The 25,000-nt window shown below is 41.8% G+C and overlaps 1 long non-coding RNA gene across 1 annotated transcript in view; it reads left to right on the top strand.

Moving 5' to 3' along the window:
- LOC133546133 (uncharacterized) overlaps nucleotides 1-25,000 on the top strand; it is a 51,690-nt gene that overhangs the window by 16,772 nt on the left and 9,918 nt on the right. Inside the window, exon 3 of the long non-coding RNA XR_009804994.1 lies at nucleotides 20,143-20,290. This is a non-coding gene — a long non-coding RNA (uncharacterized LOC133546133). The remainder of the gene's footprint in view (nucleotides 1-20,142; nucleotides 20,291-25,000) is intronic.

Raw genomic sequence — 25,000 nt, 5'->3', positions numbered from 1 at the left:
GTATATATATATATATATATATATATATATATATATAATGTGTGTGTGTGTGTGTGTATATATATATATATGTGTATGTATGTACGTGTGTGTGTGTATATATATATATGTATATATATATATATATATATATATATATATATATATATATATATATATATATATATATAAATACTGTGTCTAAATGTTTCTTATTAGAATACATTTTTAAAAATGTTCAGGCCATCTGCAGCCAACCAGAAATAGCTTTTTTAACCAGCAACCTGTTTTGTAAAAGTTTCAATACATGTATTGCACCCACGTCGTCGTCACATCGCGACTTTGCTTGTTTTACGAGCAGAGGAGCATGTTCGGCAGCTCACAATTACAGACTACTTACAAGCAGACACAGTGTGTAGACAGAAAAGGGAGAGTTAACACATTTTTGCTTAATAAGTAAAGACAAAGGTGAAGTTATAACACTGGCTAAGACCAGGCTAGCTAACTAGCGGCTAACGTCCGTCCTCCGTCGGCAGTGTTTTAGCTACTTCCAAATCACTAATCCTGGTCTCCATGGCGACAAATAAAGTACGTATCTTACAAGTATAATTATTACTGCAGGAAGAGTAATAGTTAAAAATGCTTTACTATACACACCGAAGCTCACCGTCACAATGTAAACAAACACCATTGGTGGATCTACACCTGACATCCACTGTAATGATACCAAGTAGAGGAGCGTATCAAGTGGATACTACAATGATTACATCGATATTTTTCCTTTCTTTTTTTTTTTTAAACGTATGTAATGTTATGGACACATGAGGACTTTAACTACTTGGTAGCGGATTGATACCCACATTCGTGGTATCATACAAGACTAATGTAAAGTATCCAAACAAGACAAGAATAAGTTATTACTTTTTATCAGAAGTGTAGATAGAACATGTTAAAAGATAAAATAAGCAGGTATAATTAGTAAATGAACAAGTAGATTAATAATACATTTTCTACTGCTTGTCCTTTATAATGACAAAATAATAGGTGTATAAATGACACAATATGTTACTGCATATATCAGCAAACTAATTAGGAGCCTTTGTTTGTTTACTTACTACTAAAAGACAAGTTGTCTAATATTTTCATAATTTTATTTAAGGACTTAACTGCAATAATAAACATATGTTTCATGTACCCTAAGATTTTTTTGTTAAAATAAAGCCAATAATGCCTTTTTTTTGTAGTCTCCTTTATTTAGAAAAGTACCACAAAATAGTACCGGTACTAAAATATTGGTATCGTTTCAACACCATGGTGAACACACACGTCTTATGTGGTTGGCGTTGCAGCCAGTAGGAGCCACTATGTCTGCAGCATGGGAAGCTGATCAATAATGAATGGTAAGAGACAAACAGTTTGCATGCCTGTGCGTCACGTTTGACTTTGAGGAATTTCCATTAAGCCACGTCTGTTTTGCTTAAATGGACGAGCAGCGCACAGTCAGGTTTTTTTTTTTTCAAAAGGAAAAATCAATCAATCAATCAATCAATGTTTATTTATATAGCCCCAAATCACAAATGTCTCAAAGGACTGCACAAATCATTACGACTACAACATCCTCGGAAGAACCCACAAAAGCATCGGAAAACTCACACCCAGTGGGCAGGGAGAATTCACATCCAGTGGGACGCCAGTGACAATGCTGACTATGAGAAACCTTGGAGAGGACCTCAGATGTGGGCAACCCCCCCCCCCCCCTAGGGGACCGAAAGCAATGGATGTCGAGCGGGTCTAACATGATACTGTGAAAGTTCAATCCATAGTGGCTCCAACACAGCCGCGAGAATTCAGTTCAAAGCGGATCCAAGACAGCAGCGAGAGTCCCGTCCACAGGAAACCATCTCAAGCGGAGGCGGATCAGCAGCGTAGAGATGTCCCCAACCGATACACAGGCGTGCGGTCCATCCTGGGTCCCGACTCTGGACAGCCAGTACTTCATCCATGGTCATCGGACCGGACCCCCTCCACAAGGGAGGGGGGGACATAGGAGAAAAAAGAAAAGAAGCGGCAGATCAACTGGTCTAAAAAGGAGGTCTAGTTAAAGGCTAGAGTATACAGATGAGTTTTAAGGTGAGACTTAAATGCTTCTACTGAGGTAGCATCTCGAACTGTTACCGGGAGGGCATTCCAGAGTACTGGAGCCCGAACGGAAAACGCTCTATAGCCCGCAGACTTTTTTTGGGCTTTGGGAATCACTAATAAGCCGGAGTCCTTTGAACGCAGATTTCTTGCCGGGACATATGGTACAATACAATCGGCAAGATAGGATGGAGCTAGACCGTGTAGTATTTTATACGTAAGTAGTAAAACCTTAAAGTCACATCTTAAGTGCACAGGAAGCCAGTGCAGGTGAGCCAGTACAGGCGTAATGTGATCAAACTTTCTTGTTCTTGTCAAAAGTCTAGCAGCCGCATTTTGTACCAACTGTAATCTTTTAATGCTAGACATGGGGAGACCCGGAAATAGTACTTTACAGTAATCGAGACGAGACGTAACAAACGCATGGATAATGATCTCAGCGTCTTTAGTGGACAAAATGGAGCGAATTTTAGCGATATTACGGAGATGAAAGAAGGCCGTTTTAGTAACGCTTTTAATGTGTGCCTCAAAGGAGAGAGTTGGGTGGAAGATAATACCCAGATTTTTTACCGAGTCACCTTGTTTTATTATTTCGTTGTCAAATGTTAAAGTTGTATTATTAAATAGAGGTCGGTGTCTAGCAGGACCGATAATCAGCATTTCCGTTTTTTGGGCAGATGACGGCCGCCATTTGTCTTCTTCTTTCTTGGGTCCGATTTCACATCCGCCACTTTTTTTTCTGTTAAGAGCGGTGTCAGGATGAAAACAAACATTTTGAAGGTGAAAACTCCTTTCAAGAATCCCTCACTGCTCATCTGCTGAGATTGGAAAGATGAGGGTGAGAGCCCGACGCAACTTTAGACTTGCGAGATGATCTTGTTTTTTTGTGTTTTTTTTCATCCAGCAGAACGCAATCCAAACTTTTCAAGTCGAGTGTTTTTGGCTTGACAGAATGCCTCGGAAAATAAAGCGGTTTCTTTGTACTGAAATGTTGGTGTGCTGGCGAGAAACTTCAATATGTAGGGCTGCACAGTCCAATGAGGTCTGAGACGAGAGCTGCCTTTTTATCAGGATTCTTGTAGAGTTTGGAATCACAACAAAAAGTTATCTTCATACCACAGTTTTGATGTCTTTAAGGTTCCTCACACCAGAGATTCTACTTTATCAATAAATATTTATATAAACTTAGTGCTGTTCGATATATATATATATATATATATATATATATATATATATATATATATATATATATATATATATATATATATATATATATATATATATATATATATATATATATATATATATATATATATATATATATATATATATATATATATATATATATATATATATATATATATATATATATATATATATATATATATATATATATATATATATATATATATATATATATATATATATATCAATCAATCAATCAATGTATACTTATATAGCCCTAAATCACTAGTGTCTCAAAGGGCTGCACAAACCACCACGACATCCTCGGTAGGAAAACTCACACCCAGTGGGACATTGGTGACACTAATGACCCAGTGGGACGTCGGTCATATATATATATATATATATATATATATATATATATATATCTTTTGATGGCGTGCACGAAAAGAATATTGACGTACAGCTCGGGAAGACCACCGCTGTCTGACTCATCGCCTCGGAGGAGCGGCGGAGCTTCGTGGCGGCCGCCGACTGCAGTTTACCCTAAACATCAATCGCACGCCGCCTAATGAGTCAGGCGTCGGAGTGGTGGTTTGATGTTGTCGACGGCCTTTGTGGTGACGCACTTCAACGCCAACGGTGGTGTTCGTATGAGATTAAGGAAAAAAATTACAGTCTTAAGCCGTAGTGCGGGTTCAATGAACCACCCAGCAAGGACAATGCTTTTGAGCAGGTTTGACTCTTGTTTATTTTGCAAAAAAACTTTTGTCTTTAGGTCGGATCGCTTTTCAGCTGCTCCTCTCCACTTCAACGCCAATGGTGGTGTTCGTATGAGATTAAGGAAAAAAATAGCTCTGGTTTGACCTTCCATGCTGAGACGAAGAAGTGGTTGATATGTTGAATTAAAGAAAGACATCATCAAAAAATAGGACTTATAACAAGCTTTGTGAGGCAGTCGGAACGCAGCAGTGTTAGATTGAGTCAATAACGCCAGCCAAAGGTGTTGAATTAATGTCTAGATGGCAGACATTTATCCATGAAAATCTGGAGAAGCTGCGGATGTTGTGTTTGACGGGGAAGCAGCTGGAAGAAGTCCACATTGCAAGGTGAATTCAGTACAATAATATATAATTCATAAAACGTATGGTAGTTTGCAGTACATTTTCTTTGATGTTTTTTTTAAATTGATTTCAATTAATTTTAATGAGTGACTGTGACAGTCTTAAGCTGTAGTGCGGGTTCAATGAACCACCCAGGAGGGACATTGCTTTTGAGCAGGTTTGACTCTTGTTTATTTTGCAAAAAAGCTTTTGTCTTCAGGTCGGATCGCTTTTCAGCTGCTCCTCTCCACTTCAACGCCAATGGTAGTGTTCGTATGAGATTAAGGAAAAAATAGCTCTGGTTCGACCTTGAGTGCTGAGACGAAGAAGTGGTTGATATGTTGAATTAAAGTAAGAAATCATCAAAAAATAGGACTTATGAGAAGCTTTGTGGGGCAGTCGGAACGCAGCAGTGTTCGATTGAGTCGATAAGGCCAGCCAAAGGTGTTGAATTAATGTCTAACCGGCAGACATTTATCCATGAAAATATGGAGAAGCTGCGGATGTTGTGTTTGACGGGGAAGCAGCTGGAAGAAGTCCACATTGCAAGGTGAATTCAGTACAATAATATATAATTCATAAAACGTATGGTAGTTTGCAGTACATTTTCTTTGATGTTTTTTTTAAATTGATTTCAATTAATTTTAATGAGTGACTGTGACAGTCTTAAGCTGTAGTGCGGGTTCAATGAACCACCCAGGAAGGACATTGCTTTCGAGCAGGTTTGACTCTTGTTTATTTTGCAAAAAAGCTTTTGTCTTCAGGTCGGATCGCTTGTCAGCTGCTCCTCTCCACTTCAACGCCAATGGTAGTGTTCGTATGAGATTAAGGAAAAAATAGCTTTGGTTCGACCTTCCGTGCTGAGACGAAGAAGTGGTTGATATGTTGAATTAAAGTAAGAAATCATCAAAAAATAGGACTTATGAGAAGCTTTGTGGGGCAGTCGGAACGCAGCAGTGTTAGATTGAGTCGATAAGGCCAGCCAAAGGTGTTGAATTAATGTCTAACCGGCAGACATTTATCCATGAAAATATGGAGAAGCTGCGGATGTTGTGTTTGACGGGGAAACAGCTGGAAGAAGTCCACATTGCAAGGTGAATTCAGTACAATAATATAAAATTCATAAAACGTATGGCAGTTTGCAGTACGTTTTCTATGAGGTTTTTTTTAAATTGATTTCAATTAATTTTAATGAGTGACTGTGACAGTCTTAAGCCATAGTGCGGGTTCAATGAACCACCCAGGAAGGACATTGCTTTTGAGCATGTTTGACTCTTGTTTATTTTGCAAAAAATTGTTTGTCTTCAGGTCGGATTGCTTTTCAGCTGCTCCTCTCCACTGCTCGCTCACGGTCCGCTTTTCAGTCGTCGTCGTCCTGGTCTGCTCTGTGTTTTTGCTCCTCGGTCGCTGCTGCGGGCTCTCCTCCTCCTTCTGCCCCGATCTCTCCTCCTTCTCCCCTTTTATACAACGTGGGGAGAAATGTTAATTGTGTGCTGGTGCGCGATCCACGCACCTGCACTTGACTGTGGCTCGCCTCTTGCTCGCATCCTCCGCCTCCTTGCCGCCATCTTGGGCCGGGCTCCAGCATGCCCTGCCCCGCTGCACGTTCGCCGTCTCTGCCTCTCCACTGTGACGCTCTTTTGCAATACAATTTTTATTTGAATAACGAGCTGTGTCTTAAAATGATGGATTTGTAAAAAGAGAAAATATTTCTCATTTGAAAAGGAAATAAGATCTTTAGTAAATCGGCCTAATCGTCCAATTTTTGGACCATTAGGCAGATTAAAGGAGTCGTAGCATGTTTTTTTTTCTACTTTTAAATCACTTTGTTGTGGTCTGTAATGGTGGTTCTTTAGTCAACATGTCGCATAGATCAGTGCAATGTTTTTCAACCTTTTTTGAGCTGAGGCACATTTTTTGCGTGGCAAAAATGCGAAGGCACACCACCGGTAGAAATCATTAAAAATCTAAACTCAGTTGACAGTAAAATGTCGTCGTCGCAATTGTTGGATATGACTTTAAACCAGATTATTTTGACTTGGGGGGGGGGGGGGCACATTTTGAGAAAATAATGTGTCTGATTTTTAGGAACACTAATACAAAACCTCACAATGTCTGATTGAATGCTAAAAAACGCTATCACAGACCGCCTTAAAAACAGAATGGAATTTTATTAATTTTTTACTCCGAGACACCCAGAATGTAAATGAAAATAAAAAATGTGGTATTTACAAAATTAACTATGAACGATAAAACACTGAATATTGACAACATATGAACGCCACCTACCCTCTCCATCAACATATTTTACAATCAAGCGAAACCCAACACAAATGTAACAAACAGCCAAATATGAACGCGAAGGTTAAAAAAAAACCCTACCTACAATCTGATATACAGTATTTCCTTGAATTGCCACCGCGGCGCTAATTATTTCAAAACCTCTTCTCACTTACCAAAGGCATGTGGTAAATGTAGGCCTGCGCTTATGAATTTGAGTGTGATGTAAGGATACCATCATGAAAAGCATATTTAATAAAAAAAACAATGTCTTACCTTTACTTATAAATGAAGTCCATGCGCAGCTCCTTCTGATCAAAAGCATCGATAACTTTTTTATAGAAGTCTTCCTTATCTTTCTTCATTTTTAAAAGTCTCTCTGTCCTGATGGAGATCTTCTATCCGGCGGTAATGCTAAGCATGCGCTAATTATTTTGCGAAACGAGTTTGACCCGGCAGTAATTCTAGGCAGGCGCATACTATATACTTGGCGGCAATTCAAGGAAATACAGTATGTGACATATCACTAAGCTTTAGAACTTTGTAGTAAAAATCTCCTTCCGCGTCTGTCCCTGACACCCGCATTTCAGGCTGGCCACTCTGGAAACACCCCGTGGAAACCACTCCCCACCCACACTGCTCTGTGCCTTGTCTGAGCTGCTGTGACTTAGATGACCATAGTAACTAATTAGATGACCATACAGTAGTAACTAATACATCATGCAAAAGTGCAGATTCCAACCATTGAAATACTTTGCTTTCTGTGGGGTCGTTTTTCCAGGAAGGCAGACGGACTACTCGGGACAAGGCTTGAAAGTAAGAACATGATTTAATCTCCACCAAAAAAAAGGAACAAATAAAAAGGCGCACTAGGCGAAAACACAACTTAGACCGATCTCTGGACAAGAAACCAAGATTCGCTAACTATGGCATGAAGCATGAAACTACGGCAAGGCATTGACGGAGATAGATATCTACATATATCCATATTTAAGAGTTATTTCTTTCTATAGTCATATTTGAAATAGCTAGTGTTTTCCATTTGTACTATTTCTATTTTATAATCTCATGTCTATGGTACACTGCAAGTAAACTTTGGCTTCAGGAATGTGAGGAGTAGCAATACTCCCTTCTTATCTCATCCTGTGCCCAGCTAAGCAGGACAATAGACATGTGTATTCGTTCCGGTGGGTGGGGGCGAGGGACATATTGAAGAAAACAGCGCTTCCGTAAGGTTTTCAGATCGAGGCGACGCAAATTGAATGTGCTGTTTTTAGGCTGGTCTCCCAAAGCTTTGGAATAAATTGCGAAATACCCATTTCAGTTCTGGATGATCATTTAAACTCAGTTTGTGTCATCAGAAGAACTTGGGTTTGACCAGCAACTTAAATTCCTTCGAAGGAACATCTGGTCCAAACGCAACAGCATGAAACGAGTCAAAACAGAGCAAGAAAAGAACAATGACGCCAGAAGGACTGACTGGAAATGACAAGCTTAAATACTGCCTCTGAATAGTGCTCGGTGAGCGGGCCAGCACTAATCACAGACGGGCGAACACAATAAGTAACCATGGCGACAAAACAAGGGAGTGAAAAAACTAGAAGCAATGGAGTCTTAAAGAAAATCGAACGTAACTAAACAAAACATGATCACAAGACATGACGTGCAGTTCAAGACTTCCAGTAATTTGAAAGCATCACTGCACATACAGTCTCCATCTTAAAGATATACAATATGTATTTGGGAATGTCCGCAGGGCCAATTTGAAAAGCTTGACGGGCCGCGTGTGGCCCCCGAGCCTTATTTTGCCCAGGTCTGCTTTAAAGCATAACCAAGCATGCATCACTAAAGCTCTTGTCTCAAAGTAAGTGTACTGTCACCACCTGTCACATCACTCCCTGACTTATTTGGACTTTTTTGGGGTATTTTCCTTTAGCAGTTTCATGAAGTCCTTTGAGGGATAATTCCCACTTATACTTTGTTTTAGCAATCAAGAATATAAGCGGGGGTGTATATTTTAGCATCCCGGAAATGTCAGTGCTGCAAGGGGTTCTGGGTATTTGTTCTGTTGTGTTTATGTTGTGTTACGGTGCGGATGTTCTTCCAAAATCTGTTTGTCGTTCTTGTTTGGTGTGGCTTCACAGTGCGGCGCATATTTGTAACAGTGTTAAAGTTGTTTGTACGGCCACCCTCAGTGTGACCTGTATGGATATTGACCAAGTATGCCTTGATTGACAATAAATTCACTACGTCACTCCCAAGCTCCTCTGTCTCTGCCCCTCCCTCACAAATGTAGTTGCGTGCGCACACCTCCACAATTTTTGTTTTTAACCCCTCCTAGCCATGTACGTACATTGGAAATACACGCAACCTTGACACAACACCGGACATTAGAGGAATTTAAGAAACCCCTCCCGGACACCACGGACAGTCCTGCAAAAGAGGACCTGTTGTTGAGATCCGCTTTTTGGATCCTCCACATATTATTGTTTATTGTTCCATTTTTATTTTCACTCTCCATCTGATCCTATTATTTCCTGTTTAAGTCGGTCACCATGGTAGCTTATCAGATTCACCTGTTTCTCACGGCCCTGCACACCTGTCCTCACTAATCACCTGCCTTACATAAGCCTGCATCTTTTGTTGTTCGGTCTGGGATCCAAGTTTGTTTTCAAACAACGGTACGTCTGCATTTCTGGTTTGCTTGGACGCAACTAGTTTCCTCTGATCATTCCTATGTTTATTCACGCTAGTTTTCACGCTACGCCCTTGTATTATTCCAGCTGTCACGCTGAAGATTTGTTTTTCTGTTTTTGTGTGCCTTCGAGCCAGATTTAGTTTTTCTATTACTATTCCTAGCTTTTATGCTAGCGTCCTTTGTTTGTTTTATTCTACTAGCTGTAGCATTTTTGTTATGTAGCTCTTTTTGTTATTTAAATAAATCTGTTTATGTTACCTTTGCTGTGTTCAATTTCGACGCTTCCTCGAGGGAATCGAACCCGGCATCACAATGGCGAAGAGGCGTAACACCTGTCCGGGGAAAAAAAACGTATGGTCAGTCTATATTCGTGGGGACATTGCTGATGGTCATGTCATAGTCGGATGTACTTTGTGGACGCCGTCTTTGCGCCACAGTAAGTCTTTGCTGTCGTCCAGCATTTTGATTTTGTTTAATATTTTATTTGTTTTATCTGTCCTGTCTAGCCATTCAGGCAAATCATATAGGTGATGTAGGTGCACATATCTGCTGTGAATATTTACTTCAGAAAGAAGTATGGGATACTTTTCTCATTGCCTTAATTGTATTTGACTTCATTAAACACAACCAGCTTTCATTTGAGTAATACAAACATGTGTCAGAGCTGTTCATTTATTTTGAGGAGGAATGTCTTTAATCATAGGACCAGCACCCGGTGCCGTTAAAGGTATGGAAGACTGGTTTTGAATCCAAAAGATCCCCAGTAACATAAACAGTATATCTACATTGCAGTATGGATTTCAGATGATATCGCCCCCCAAGTGTAATTCTTTCAACTGTCAATCAACACTGAGCCGGCTGTGATCAATCAGGTTTTCTTTCCACAAATCCTAAATAGACCCCTTGCGCTTCTTTTCATACCTCCTGTGTTTGAAGGCTCAAAGGCTTTGGGGAGATTGTTCCTTTGACATCGGGCGAGGACTTTCAAACCACTTTTAAGTTGCCTCGGCGTCCTGGCTGCACTTTAATCCGTCACCACGGCGACCGGCCTGCAAAACAGCCGCCGTTCTCATCCGCTTAAATTGCAAAGTGGAGCCGCCGTCGCCGTGCGTGTCCTCGCCGCTCTAATTGGGACCACCGAGACTCCCCAGCCAGGCCGAAGCGCGTTCTCGCTCTCAGATATCGACGTCCACATCGACGAGTTGACGCTCCTCGGCTAAAAAGTTCATCTTTGTTTGCCTGACCGTTGTTTGCCATCACGTCTTCCTCACAATCCGTCAGCTTGTCTGCAGCCTCGGCGCCGTCTTATTCACAGAACGCCCGCCTTTTCCTGTGAATTCATCATTTTTTTTTTTTTATCTGCAGACCCAATCTTTGAAGGGAGCATTCTTTTACGGTAACTTTACGACGCCCTAAAATGCCACACGGCGGTGTGTGGACGCCCCGTCGTCGAGGTCGTTTTTAGGCTTTACGGCGCTCTTGAACATGAATCCCGCCGCCGTCAGCCCGCCTTGCAAAACGCTCGCCACGTCAGTCCCCAGCAACAGGTCCTCCGACCCGAAGGAACGCATAAGTTATTGTCCTGACCCTCGCTTCTGGCATATTGTCGCGTCCCTTCCACGACCGTTTTACTTTGTGCGTCGTCGCCGCGCTTTTTTACGACGTGTCAGCGCCGACCGCTCACGTTTCAGCGCGATAACCCTCAGCGAGGTGAAGTTCAATGTTTTGGGTCAAACGAGCACGTTTGTCAGTTTTATGTGCCGCGGTATTCTGATGGTAACTAGAATAAGACGCCCCGCTGGGTAATTTATCCCCAACAAGGCCGTGGAAATGGAAATAAAAATGAACGAGACAGGTCGGACTTTAATGCTCCGGCAAGCGTTGACTTTATAACAACTTTAAAATGTTTAATAAAGCTAAAATGGTCGCTTGGTTAAATTGGGGTGAGGAGGCAGAATGGTGTAAATCAGGGGTGTCCAAACTTTTTCCATTGAAAAATTAAAGCAAGCGAGGTCCATTTTGATATTTTTTATGTTAAAAACCAATACAATATAAGTACAAAAAATGTACATTTGGCCCTCCACTCAGGCTTGATCCCGGGGACTAGAGATGCACCATGAATTGATTAACGTGGACCCCGACTTAAACAAGTTGAAAAACTTATTGGGGTGTTACCATTTAGTGGTCAATTGTACAGAATATGTACTGTACTGTGCAATCTACTAATAAAAGTATCAATCAATCAATCAATCAATGCACATATAGGCAATTACATCATCCGAAACCGCATCACCAAAGTCGTCATCTACCCGCCGTCTACCCGAACCAACAATTTATCAGAACCGCAACGGCCCGCTGAAATACATCAGAGGTCGGCCACCTTTACCACCCACAGAGCTATTTAAACGCGTTTCACAGAGTAATGAAGACAATGGGAGCTGCTAACGTTCTCGCGAATATCCAATGGCGTTCATCCTGATGGCAAGAACATGGACGTGTTGTGAAGCCATTGCCTTTGACACTTTCAACAACATGTACAAACCGATTGTTAGTCCGGCAACACGTTGTGCGCAGCTTCCGCAATCACACGTACGATATTGAAAGGCATACTGGGTGACACTGATGGTTGTGATATAAACAATTTTAACACTCTTACTAATATGCGCCACGCTGTGAAACCACACCAAACAAGATTGACAAACACATTTCGGGAGAACATCCTCACAGTAACACAACAAACGCAACACAACAAATACCCAGAATCCTTTGTATTGTGAAACCTCCTGAATATATTTTACACCCCCGCGCCCCCAACCCCGCCCACATTACCGACGCGGGGAGGGGGTGGGATGTTTGCTGCTACCGGGGTGTATAAAATAGACAGGAATTCTCATGGATACAAAGGATTCTGGGTATTTGTTGTGTTACTGGGAGGATGTTCTTCCGAAATGTTTGTCATTCTTTTTTGGTGTGGCTTCACAGCGTGGCACATATTACTAAGAGTGTTAAAATTGTTTATATCACAACCAATAGTGTACTCTGAGTCACCCAGTATGCCTTGCAGTCGTGTGCGTGTTGCCGCGGAAGCCACACATAGCATGTTGCAGGACTGAAAAGCAGATCGTACATATTGTAGAAGGCGACAAAGCCAATGGCTTCATAGCACGCACTAATACTTATTATCTGGGTGACTGACGACAGTCATTCTAGAGAAAAATAGCGTCTCCTATTGTCTTCTTCGCTTTGTGACACGGGTCACAAATGGCTCTTTGAATGGTAAAGGATACCGATCCCAGAACCATGTATATCAAATATTTCCGGATGGTTCAACTGCCACCCGCCCGAATCTAATTAAAATCAATTTTTTTCGTCAGGTCACCCGCCCGACCCGCGGTTTATCCACGGACTCCGCGGATGAGACCGCAAACCGCGCATCTCTACCGGGGACCCTAAAAGGTTTTGGTCCAAAAAATATAAAAAATGTGTCATTATTCAGTTTTATTATTCAAGGTTTAAATCTCTAGATCAATATTAGGTCTATTTGTCAATGTAACATTATTAAAGATTTAAGTTGTATGCTTTTTGTTAACGAAACCCCTGTTTTTAAGTGGAATATTTGAGATTATATAAATGTTGGAGCCTTCAAAAAGTCAATAACTCATAACATTGATTTTAATTCATTAATGTTTTGTTTTTTTAGCAATGACACTTAAAAACTAATTACACAATTATTGGGGATCCAAAAGGGTCCTACTCATTAAAGTGTTAAAAAATAAATGATTAATTTTATTAACTGTTTATGTTTAACACAATTACCTCCACATCAACTTCAGATTATAAATTTGTATTAGGCCCTTTTTAAAACAAATGAAGAAAAAAAACAGCTTACTTTTTTTAGCAAACACAAAATATGCAACATTTTCCCCAAAGAATATCTCAAAGTGGAATATTTAATGTGACGTTATTGGAGCCTTGAATAGGTCAATTATGTCATTGATTTTGATTCATTATTATTTTTTAAAGAAAGAAACAGCCTGCATGGCAGCTTTGTGTTATTAGAGTCAACATTGCAACATTTTCTTGTTACATTTCACCTGTTAGCTCTTTTATAACACATTTTAGTTTAGTTTTTTTTTAGTAGTATTTCCACAATGTGCCGTGGGGCTGTTAAAAATGACTTGTGGGCCGCAAATGACCACCGGGCCACATTTTGGACACCTCTGGTGTAAGTAAAATAGTAAAATGGTTTCCATGGATTCTAATATTGAGTTTTTTCAGTATTTTTATTCCTCACATTCAACATACAGTACATAGACTATTATTTAATTAGGCAGTTCCCCACCTCAACTATAAATAGCATCAGTTGTTTATAAAATGTGTTATAAGTACACCTCTGCGTAACATTGTGTTTTGGTTGTAGTGTATACCGGTGCTAGTATAGTACCGCGATAGTAACGAATCAAAAACGGTACTATACTATACCGCCTCTAAAAAGTACTGTCATGACATTGCTGGTTTTACGAGCAGAGGAGCATGTTCGGCAGGGCACAATCACAGAGTACTTACAAGCAGACAGTATGTAGAGAGAAAAGGGAACATGATTGCATTTTGGCTTAAAAATTAACAATAAAAGCTGAAGTTATAAAACTGAAACACCTTTAGGAAGAGGTGCTTTAAGGCAGTGGTTCTCAACCTTTTTTCAGTCATGTACCCTCGTGAACATTTTTTTTTTCTATTCAAGTACCCCCTAATCAGAGCAAAGCTTTTTTGGTTGAAAAAACAAGATAAAGAAGTAAAATACAGCACTATGTCACCAGTTTCTGATTCATTAAATTGCATAACAGTACAAAATATTGCTCATTTGTGGTGGTCTTTCCTGAACTATTTGGAAAAAATACATATAAAAATAACTAAAAACTTGCCGAAAAATAAACAAGTGATTCAATTATAAATAAAGATTTCTACACATTGAAGTAATCATCAACGTAAAGTGCCCTCTTTGGGGATTGTAATAGAGATCCATCTGGACTGGACTCTCACTAATATGTCAGGTCCACTATGGACTGGACTCTCACACTATTATGTTAGATCCACTATGGACTGGACTCTCACACTATTATGTTAGATCCACTATGGACTGGACTCTCACTATCATGTTAAATCCACTATGGACTGGACTCTCACTATTATGTTAGATCCACTATGGACTGGACTCTCACTATCATGTTGGATCCACTATGGACTGGACTCTCACTATTATGTTAGATCCACTATGGACTGGACTCTCACACTAATATGTTAGATCCACTATGGACTGGACTTTCACACTATTATGTTAGATCCACTATGGACTGGACTCTCACTATCATGTTAAATCCACTATGGACTGGACTCTCACTATTATGTTAGATCCACTATGGACTGGACTCTCACACTAATATGTTAGATCCACTATGGACTGGACTCTCACTATTATGTTAGATCCACTATGGACTGGACTCTCACACTAATATGTTAGATCCAATATGGACTGGACTCTCACACTATTATGTTAGACCCACTATGGACTGGACTCTCACAGTATTTTTTTAGATCCAATATGGACTGTACTCTCACACTATTATGTTAGATTTACTATGGACTAGACTCTCACACTATTATGTTAGATCCACTATGGAATGGACTCTCACTATCATGTTAAATCCACTATGGACTGGACTCTCACTATTATGTTAGATCCACTATGGACTGGACTCTCACTATTATGTTAGATCCACTATGGACCGGACTCTCACTATTATGTTAGATCCACTACGGATTGGACTCTTACACTATTATGTTAGATCAACTATGGACTAGACTCTCACTATTATGTTAGATCCACTATGGACTGGAATCTCACTATTATGTTAGATCCACTATGGACTGGACTCTCACTATTTTGGATCCACTATGGACTGGACTTTCATTATTATGTTAGATCCACTATGGACTGGACTCTCACTATTATGTTAGATCCACTACGGATTGGACTCTTACACTATTATATTAGATCAACTATGGACTAGACTCTCACTATTATGTTAGATCCACTATGGACTGGAATCTCACTATTATGTTAGATCCACTATGGACTGGACTCTCACTATTTTGGATCCACTATGGACTGGACTTTCATTATTATGTTAGATCCACTATGGACTCAACTCACACTATTATGTTAGATCCACTTTGAACTGGACTCTCACACTATTATGTTAGATCCACTATGGACTGGACTCTCACACTATTATGTTAGATCCACTATGGACTGGACTCTCACACTATAATGTTAGATCCACTATGGACTGGACTCTCACTATTATGTTAGATCCACTATGGACTGGACTCTCGCACTATTATGTTAGATCCGCTATGGACTGGACTCTCACTATTATGTTAGATCCATCATGAACTGGACTCTCACTATTACGTTGAATCCACTATGGACTGGACTCTCACTATTATGTTAGATCCACTATGGACTGGACTCTCACTATTATGTTAGATCCACTATGGACTGGACTCTCACTATTATGTTAGATCCACTATGGACTGGACTCTCACTATTATGTTAGATCCACTCGACGTCCATTGCACCGGTCGCTCAGGGGGGACCCGCACATCTGCGGTCCCCTCCAAGGTTTCTCATTGTCCCATTGAGTTGAGTTTTTCCTTGCCCTGATGTGGGATCTGATCTGAGGATGTCGTTGTGGTTTGTGCAGCCCTTTGAGACACTCGTGAGTTAGAGCTATATAAGTAAACATTGTTGGATTGGTTGATTGACCATTAATGCAACTTCTGGTCCTGCATGGTTTTGCTGATGGCTTTGTAGTCTGGTTGATACGTGGTTATTTTCAAAACTGTGATCACCGCGTAATTATTCACTACCTATCGTGTTAAGCAATGTCAGCTAAGATTGATCCGAGAGCCAGATGCAGTCATCAAAAGAGCCACATCTGGTTCTAGAGCCATTGGTTCCTGACATCTGGCTTAGATGCAGCAGTTTGGCCATGGAAACCCATTCCATAAAGCTCTCTGCGTACTGTACGTGGGCTAATTGGAAGGTCACATGAAGTTTGGAGCTCTGTAGCAACTGACTGTGCAGAAAGTCTTTGCACTATGCACTTCAGCATCTGCTGACCCCTCTCTGTCAGTTTACCTGGCCTCCCACTTGGTGGCTGAGTTGCTGTTGTTCCCAAACTCCTCCATTATATAATAATAAAGCCGACAGTTGACTTTGGAATATCTAAAAGCGAGGAAATTTAGGACTGGATTTTTTGCTCAGGTGCCCTCCTATGACACAAAATATGTGTAATATTTTCCGTGCTGGAAATCACTGAAAGCGGCCTATTCTTTCACCATTTTTTGTAGAAACAGTTTCCATTCCTAAGTGCTTGATTTTATAAACTTGATCATTTGGATGGGTGGACAAATAATTTTGGCAAAATAGCGTATATTTACAGAAGTCATTTTCCCCAGGATTCATACCTTCAGCCCTGGATGTTCACAATCATACAGATTGAAGGCGGAATGGTGATTGTGAGATTTGACAAAATCACTAAACGGGACTTGTCGGCTGGCACCGGGCGGCTCGTGCGGAAACAAAGCAATCACGCTCACACCGCAGCCTTGATCCCTGATCGGGCTGCGAGCGGCGGACCGCAGCGTGGATCTCAGCTTGGGATGCATGGGAACGTTTCCCGTGGTGGTCAAAAGTCTGCTGGCGAATGTGCGGGGTTGCTTTCCCGTATTGGAGGATGATGGAAACGAAAGCAGGGCTGTGAGGAGAGAAAGTGAGAGGCGATAAACTGAACTATTTGATATTGTGATTGCCATTTTGCATTAGGACTGCTTATTTTAATATTTTACTATTCCTTACCCAGGTGTTGATCCAAGGCAGGTCGGCCTTCTTAAAGGGACAGGCCCCCAGACACTTAGGGCCCTAAATGACATCACTCGGCCCGTTTTTTTAGGTCTCACTCGGGGGAATTAAACGCTTTTCCCCAAGCACGACACCGCATTTTCTCCACAGAGTGATGGTACCCCAAAATTATGACACTTGGAAAAAATCCCGACTTTGACTTTTCTAGTGCTGGTACAATAAATGTTGACACCTAAAAAAAAAAAATCCCACTATTCTTAAATTACTAGAGAGTCAAGATCACTCCCTGCTTTTACCCTAAATTTACACTTAGGCAAATTTACAGCTTTTTTTTGCTGACTTCCAGCAAGTAGAGGGACATTTTTTCTATTCCTGACCCAAGTGTTAATCCAAGGCGGGTCGGTCTTTTTACAGGGACAGGCACCTAGACACTTAGTGTACTGCCGGTGAGCGGGCCTATTCAGGTCTGTTTTTTAAATAAAAGGCACACCGGTTTATAAGGCACATTTAAGGGGTCATTTGGTTTACTTTCTACATCGACTTGACTGGCCTGCACAGAGTCCTGACCTGAACCCGATAGAACATCTTTAGGATGAATTAGAACGGAGACTGAGAGCCAGGCCCTCTCTGACCAATGCATTTTTGGAAGAATGGTCGGAAAATTCCCATAAATAAACTCTGCAACCTTGTGGACAGCCTTCCCAGAAGAGTTGAATCAGTATGTGACAGACTCGTGCCGTCGTCTTGCGGGTTCCATGGACCACCAAGGAAGGACATGATTTTGAGCAGGTTTGACTTGTTTTATTTTTCCAAACCAGCTTGTCTGCGGTCGGTTCGCTCTCCCACGGCGTCTCCCGTCTCCCTCTGCCGCTCGCTCTGCCGTCTGCTTTTCAGCAGTCCGTACCTCCGTCCGACTCTTGCGCTCGGTCTCCGTTGTTCAATCAATCCGATCCACTTTATTTATATAGCACATTTAAACATGGCTGCACAGCCATGTTAAAAACAATATTTAAAACAATTTTATGCTCCACCAATGACTGAATAAAACAAAAAATAAATATAAAAAACAATATAAAAACAATATGAAATAAATATGATTTAAAACAATTTTAAAGGGTAAAAACCGTAAAATAGATATCAAAAAGTGGAAAAAAAACAAAAAAAAAACACAGAGGACAACAGAGGACAGAGGACCACACAATTCACGTAGTGTTAAAAGCCAAAGTATAAAAGTGGGTCTGCTTTTCTCTCTCCGCACCATCACCAACCTCGTTCTTTCCTCCTTCTCCCCTTTTATACATCGAGAGGAGTTAATCGTGTCTAGGTGCGCGATCCACACACCTGATCTCGTTTGTGGCGTCGCTCCCAGCACGCCCCGCCTTGCCATGCCTCGCAGCTCGCTCGCATTCTCCGCCTCCTTGCCGCCATCTTGGGCCGGGCTCCAGCGTGCCATGCCGCTCTGTAGGACCGTCGGCTCCGCCTCTCCACACTGTAATAGCTGCAAAAGGTGGAATGATATCATATTGAAACCTATGGGTTAGGATTAGGATGGCACTTCAAGTTCATATATGAGTCAAGGCAGGTGGCCAAATACGTATTTTGTCATTTAAATCTTGTAATTACTTCAATCAATCAATCAATGTTTATTTATATAGCCCCAAATCACAAATGTCTCAAAGGACTGCACAAATCATTACGACTACGACATCCTCGGAAGAACCCACAAAAGGGCAAGGAAAACTCACACCCAGTGGGCAGGGAGAATTCACATCCAGTGGGACGCCAGTGACAATGCTGACTATGAGAAACCTTGGAGAGGACCTCAGATGTGGGCAACCCCCCTCCTCTAGGGGACCGAAAGCAATGGATGTCGAGCGGGTCTAACATGATACTGTGAAAGTTCAATCCATAGTGGCTCCAACACAGCCGCGAGAGTTCAGTTCAAAGCGGATCCAAGACAGCAGCGAGAGTCCCGTCCACAGGAAACCATCTCAAGCGGAGGCGGATCAGCAGCGTAGAGATGTCCCCAACTGATACACAGGCGAGCGGTCCATCCTGGGTCTCGACTCTGGACAGCCAGTACTTCATCCATGGTCATCGGACCGGACCCCGTCCACATGGGAGGGGGGGACATAGGAGAAAAAAGAAAAGAAGCGGCAGATCAACTGGTCTAAAAAGGAGGTCTATTTAAAGGCTAGAGTATACAGATGAGTTTTAAGGTGAGACTTAAATGCTTCTACTGAGGTAGCATCTCGAACTGTTACTTGGAGGGCATTCCAGAGTACTGGAGCCCGAAATGGAAAAGCTCTATAGCCCGCAGACTTTTTTTGGGCTTTGGGAATCACTAATAAGCCGGAGTCTTTTGAACGCAGATTTCTTGCCGGGACATATGGTACAATACAATCGGCAAGATAGGATGGAGCTAGACCGTGTAGTATTTTATACGTAAGTAGTAAAACCTTAAAGTCACATCTTAAGTGCACAGGAAGCCAGTGCAGGTGAGCCAGTACAGGCGTAATGTGATCAAACTTTCTTGTTCTTGTCAAAAGTCTAGCAGCCGCATTTTGTACCAACTGTAATCTTTTTGTACCAACTGTAATCTTTTAATGCTAGACATGGGGAGACCCGAAAATAATACGTTACAGTAATCGAGACGAGGCGTAACAAACACATGGATAATGATCTCGGCGTCTTTAGTGGACAAAATGGAGCGAATTTTAGTGATATTACGGAGATGAAAGAAGGCCGTTTTAGTAACTTGAATTTACTTTCACGCACGCTGAACTAGTACAATTTATTAGAGTCGAATAATCGTGACATTATCTGTTTTCTAGTTCATCCACAATGGAAGTCTCGACCAAGAACCCTTATCGATCGCAGGAGTGATGCAGGTGTCCGACGGCCATGTCCGAGAGCCAATGAATGACAGCGAGGACGGGGGAGAGGAAATGGACAGATGAAGAGACAAACAGGCAGATGGAGGTCAGTGATTATCCCGCGACCCGCAGATGGTTTGCACTCCTCCGGCAGCCAGGCCGCGTGCGAGATGTGCTGACAGCGAGGCGTCGAGTCGGGACGCCGCGCTTTCTCTCCTCATTTACTCGTCTTTTATACGCTGCTTTGACTGCCTTTTGCTTTGTTCAGGAGCGCTCCCGACGGGAGGGTGGGGTACGCACCGGTCGTGGACTATTTTCACTTCTATTACAACCTGCCCCCTTGAGAGGAGAGAGTGCAGCGATATGAAGGCTCAGCTTTCATTTTGTGTGGGAAAAAAAACAAAAAAAAAAACATCTCTGTTGCCTTCGGCTGCAGTTCAACTCGGTGCACCACAATCCTGCATGTGGTCTGTAACAGCATGGCGGAGGGGAAGGGATTAGCCCCTGATGGTTCAGCAGGAAGTACCTATAACAGGGGTAGAGAACCTATGGCTCCTGAGCCAGATGTGGCTCTTTTGATGACTGCATCTGGCTCTCGGATCAATCTGAGCTGACGTTGCTTAACACGATAAGTAATGAATAATTCCACTTGTAATCACAGTGTTAAAAATATCGCTCAAAATACAAAAAATTCTCATGCATTTTGAATCCATCCATCCGTTTTCTACCGCACCTGTTCAAGAAGTTGCGTTAAAGGTAAGAAGTTATTTATTTATTATTGGTTAGTGTGGGGCTTGCCCTCCTGGGGGTTCTTCAGACCCCCAAGCACCGACAGGGTTACAATATTGTTTTATTTTTCAATAAGTCTCTCAGTTGCTTCCAACAATTGTCTTTTCCTCTTTCGGTTCTCGCTCGCGCTCTGGCTCCATCCCCAACCCCGTCTCTCCTCCTGGCTGCTGCTTATAACAGAGCGACAGGTGATTAGATAACAAGGCAAAGGTGGGCCATCTACGAATCTGTCGCTGATTTCGAGGCCGATCCTGGCAACACCCTGCTTCGCTGCAGGCCCGCAGGCCACGCCCCCCTCCACAGTTAGATTCAGAATAACAATGTTATTACAAAGAATAAGAGACATATTATACTCTAGAAATGTTGGTCTTAATTAAAAATGCACACGTTTAGTTGTGTTCAGTGTTGAAACATTTTTTATATGGCACTTACGTAAATACATTTTAAAATATTTGGATTCTTGGCTCTCTCCGCCAAAAAGGTTCCCGAACCCTGACCTATAACAACCCCGTGACTCCTCCGTTCCCAAGGGACTTTTACGTGACCCCGGCGAGTGCCGTGCACAGCAGAACGCACATTCTGCGAGCGAGCGAGAAAGAAAGAGAGAGAGAGAGAAGGAAACCAGGGGCCACCAAGGTGACGACTTGATGAAGGCAAACCAAACAACCTCCTGGACACGGACATTATCACCTCAAGCACTGCTGGCTTGACAGGTTAAAGCACGGGTTGGCAACCCAGAATGTTGACAGAGCTATATTGAACCATCCATCCATCTTCTTCAGCTTATCCGAGGTCGGGTCGTGGGGGCAGCAGCCTAAGCAGGGAAGCCCAGACTTCCCTATCCCCAGCCACTTCGTCTAGCTCTTCCCGGGGGATCCCGAGGCGTTCCCAGGCCAGCCGGGAGACATAGTCTTCCCGACGTGTCCTGGGTCTTCCCCGTGGCCTCCTACCGACCGGTTGGACATACCCTAAACCAGTGGTTCTCAACCTTTTTTCAGTGATGTACCCCCTGTGAACATTTTTTTAAATTCAAGTACCCCCTAATCAGAGCAAAGCATTTTTGATTAGAAAAAAGAGATACAGGAGTAAAATACAGGACTATGTCATCAGTTTCTGATTTATTAAATTGTATAACAGTGCAATATATTGCTCATTTGTAGTGGTCTTTCTTGAACTATTTGGAAAAAAAAGATATAAAAATAACTAAAAACTTGTTGAAAAATAAAGAAGTGATTGAATTATAAATAAAGATTTCTACACATAGAAGTAATCATCGACTTAAAGTGCCCTCTTTGGGGATTGTAATAGAGATCCTGTTATGATCCGCCGCCCGGATCATACATTCTTTTGGTTTTCTGAGTCGTTTTGTGTTTTCTGTTTGTTTTTGGACTCCCCCGATCCCTAGTTTTGCTCTTCCTTGTTTATTCTGGTTACCATGGTTTCATATTAGTTCCACCTGCTACTCGCTGTGACGCGCACCTGTTATTCTTGATTACCGCCAGTATTTAAGCCTGCCGTCTACCTCAGTTCATCCTGGGTCTTTTGTTTTCTATAGGCAACGTTCACATGGTTATATTCCTATGTCTTATCGTAGCTTCCCGTGCGCTCGGCACACTACTTTTTGGACTCTGTTCTCAGTGCTACTTTTTGGACTCTGTTCTTAAATCTAGCTGTCAACACTGAATATTGCATGGTTGTAATTTTTTTTCACAGTTTATGAACTTGCATTCATATTTTGTTGAAGTATTATTCAATAAATATATTGATAAAGGATTTTCGAATTGTTTTGCTATTTCTATAATATTCTTTAAAAGTCTCACATACCCCTTGGCATACCTTCAAGTACCCCCAGGGGTACACGTACCCCCATTTGAGAACCACTGCCCTAAACAACTTTCTAGGGAGGAATTCGGGTGGCATCCTGACCAGATGCCCGAACCACCTCATCTGGCTCCTCTCCATGTGGAGGAGCAGCGGCTTTACTTTGAGCTCCTCCCGGATGTTGGAACTTCTCACCCTAAGGGAGAGCCCAGCCACCCGACAGAGGACTCATTTGGGCCGCTTGTACCCGTGATCTTGTCCTTTCGGTCATAACCCAAAGCTCATGACCATAGGTGAGGATGGGAACGTAGATTGACCGATAAATTGAGAGCTTTGCCTTCCGGCTCAGCTCCTTCTTCACCACAACGGATCGATACAGCGTCCGCATTACTGAAGACACCGCACCGATCCGCCTGTCGACCTCACGATCCACTCTTCCCTCACTCGTGAACAAGACTCCGAGGTACTTGAACTCCTCCACTTGGGGCAGGGTCTCCTCCCCAACCCGGAGATGGCACTCCACCCTTTTTCATATTGAACCAATAACTAATCTGTCTGGAGCCGCAAAAAATAAAAATGCCTTGTATTAGTGTTAAAATGAAGTCAACATATGATTTAAATGTCTATATTAGCTAGTTTAGCCTACTATCAAAATGACTGATTCGCAGACTGACGCAAATCTTCTTTGACAGAAATGTTGAAATTTACCGTCATATTTATTCTACACATTTTTACCACATTGGAAAACTTTAGTAAAATGGAGGCTTCTCAGAGGGTGAGATAACTCCTGGAAATTACTGGCTTGGATGTGTGTGTGCAAGTTAAAGGAAACGACAGCCAGCTTGGTAACATTTGCTGTGGTCTGGAACAACATGACACAAAAACAACTATCTGAAATGCAGCCAAAATTACATACAGATAATGTGTCATGATGTCAGGTTCAAACACTGATGACATCTATTAATCAGACAAGGAGCAAGGAACCATGCAGAAACATAATTCCATTTAGCTCATGGGGAGAACGCATGGAGCTGCACACTCTTGCCATATGCTCTAAGGTTTAGCACCCGCATCCCTCTATTTATTCAGGAGTTCCGCAGTCAACATCACTGAGGCCGCCTCTAAAAGGAGTGGTCACATATATAATGCAAAGCAGGTTCAGTACGCACAATACGTGACAGAATGTGCTGGGGGCCTTGTGATGTCGCCTTGTCTCTGCTTCGTCTGCATGCTGTCGTCTTATCTGCGTTGAGGTCCTTGAAGTCCTCTGCTGTTAGCGGGCTAAAACAAAGTTAACATCTGCAACTGAGGCCACCCATCAGACAAGAAGTTTTTGTCCTTGCACAGATACAAAAGTCTAACTTGAGCAAAATAGCTAACAATTTTAGTAATGTTTATTCTAACACATGAGGCATGCAAATTTGAATTAAATTACACAGAGGACATAAGTAAATAAAATTAAATAAGTTCAAATATAGCTACAAATGAGGCATGGATGAGACATTCAGCCTCCACTGTTGCCATTTCTAATTTAAAGTAGTGTAACGTTCTTACTTATATCTGTCAGTGAACTCGCCATGAAAGCGCTAAAACATACCGGTGTAGTGAGTATACATTATTCACCCAATGAACTTTAGTTATTAGAGAGTTCCGGTCTGTAAAATCTGAATGTCATTAAAACAGTTAGCGCCATCTTTTGACACTTCTTCCACCCCCGTCCTTGCACGCTACACCAAAGATGACGGGGAGAAGACTCTGCCGAAGGTGAGGCACGTAAATAAGACCGCCCACAAGCGACTGTCAGAAAGCGACTTGAAGATGTGTAAAACATCATCCATGCAATATTTTGAGCAAAGAACCACCATTACATGTTATGTAGACCACAAGGAAGTCTTTTACATTTAGAAAAAAAAATAAAGATCCAGTGCACCTAATATATGTAAACATATCAAAATTAATGTAAGGGAGTAAATATAGTGCATTAATTCCCTCCTTTACTCTAAAATATATAATTTGTGTAAGATAGATGCACAGTATCTGGCACACTGACACACATACTTTACAGTCCAACTCCCTACAACGCTTTAATTCGTTAATTTTCTAACAAACTGCCGCAACTTTAAAAGTTGCTGATGCAGAACATTGCAGAGCTCGTTAAGACTTCCGGCTGATGAGGGAAACAAAGGCCGAAACATTCGCTCCTCTG

This window comes from Nerophis ophidion, linkage group LG29 (genome assembly GCF_033978795.1).
Source record: "Nerophis ophidion isolate RoL-2023_Sa linkage group LG29, RoL_Noph_v1.0, whole genome shotgun sequence".
Taxonomy (NCBI): domain Eukaryota; kingdom Metazoa; phylum Chordata; class Actinopteri; order Syngnathiformes; family Syngnathidae; genus Nerophis; species Nerophis ophidion.
Note: the sequence above shows the minus strand (reverse complement) of the source record. Positions and strands in the feature narration are given on the sequence as shown.